The sequence below is a fragment of the Trichechus manatus genome, unplaced genomic scaffold (genome assembly GCF_000243295.1).
Source record: "Trichechus manatus latirostris isolate Lorelei unplaced genomic scaffold, TriManLat1.0 scaffold00012, whole genome shotgun sequence".
Classification (NCBI taxonomy): domain Eukaryota; kingdom Metazoa; phylum Chordata; class Mammalia; order Sirenia; family Trichechidae; genus Trichechus; species Trichechus manatus.
The window spans coordinates 8,246,271-8,247,653 of record NW_004443948.1 but is presented as its reverse complement, the minus strand read 5'-3'; positions in this window follow the sequence as shown (position 1 = coordinate 8,247,653).

Below are 1,383 nucleotides of genomic sequence, written 5' to 3'. Positions count from 1 at the left end.
GGCCTCCTCGGTTTCCTGCAGCCACAATCTCTTGTCTGGGAAAAACCGGCTGCTTGGATTCCACACACCTGAATGGACCGGCTCTCTGAGTGCCATTTGTTGGCTACTGCTGTTGCTTTTTTACACTTCTTTTGATTTCTTCCTTACCTCTCACCACTTCCCCCTCCTTTCGCTCAAATACCTGGCTCCGTGTGCCATCTTTGCTTCTTCCTGAGGGAAAGCAGAGCTCCAGGAATTTGTGATATACACTTTCCCACTCCCTACCCGTCTTCACCCACACTTGGTCCCCTCTGCTTCCCGTGGACACAGTCTCTTGTCCGAGAAACACCGGCTTCTTGGATTCCACCAGCCCGCACAGGCTGGCTCTCTGAGTGCCATTTGTTGGCTGCTGCTGTTGCTTTTTCTTCTGCTTCTTTCGATTTCTTCCTTACCTCCCACCACCTCCCCCTCCTTTCACTCAAATACCTGGCTCTGTGCTCCATCTTTGCTTCTTCCTGAGGGGCTGCGGAGCTCCGTTTGAGTGTGGAGCTGCTTCCCAGTCTGGGCTACTGTGCCGGTGGGATCCCGGGGCTTCTGTTCATTTGTTTGTTTTGAATTGTTAGTTTGTTTTCTTTCCCTTCTCTTGAGTTGGGAGCCCGTTCTGGCCAGGTGGTGCTGCGTGGCTTCAAAACTACCCCCTCGGCTTACACAGACTTGCAGAGGGATCCCTGTGGGCATTACTTTTTTCGCTGGGTTTTTTTATTTTCTTTTTTTTTAAGTTTTTTTGGGGGCTTTTCTTGTTCTATTCTTTTTAATTTGTTTTGTTTTCCTTTCCCTCTTTTTCACTTTATATCTTTCATCATTACTCAGTTTCTCGTCTCTCTATATCTTCCTTCTCTTTCTGTTCCCTGAATACCTGGTGTTGTATACCTCTATGCCTTCTAGCCAGGCTGTATTGCAACACCTGAGAGTGACTTCCCCAGACCTCATAGCTGCACTGGAGGGATCCCTGGGAACTTTGACGTTCTTTAACCTTTCTGATTTTTATTTATTCATTCTTTTCTTTTCTTTTCTTCCTCATCCCCTTTCTGTTTTTCTCCATTTCATAGTCTCTCATCTCTCCACTCCAACAGCAAGCTCCTCTAGCATTCTTTTTGTGTGTTTGTATATTTTTGGCTCCTGTTCTCTCTCCTCTCTCCCATATCCATCTTAGCTCCACACATAACAATCTTCCCGCTACATCCTGCCTACCTGCACAATGTGCTTAACACCACACCACCAAGCAGCACAAGCATAGCCTACTGGAACCTGCCATGCACTGATTACCAACCTGCCCTGGTGGCTGTAGTAAGTGCCAAAAACAACCTGTTCCAGTAACTCCTCTTCAGCTAGACCTTCCCTGCT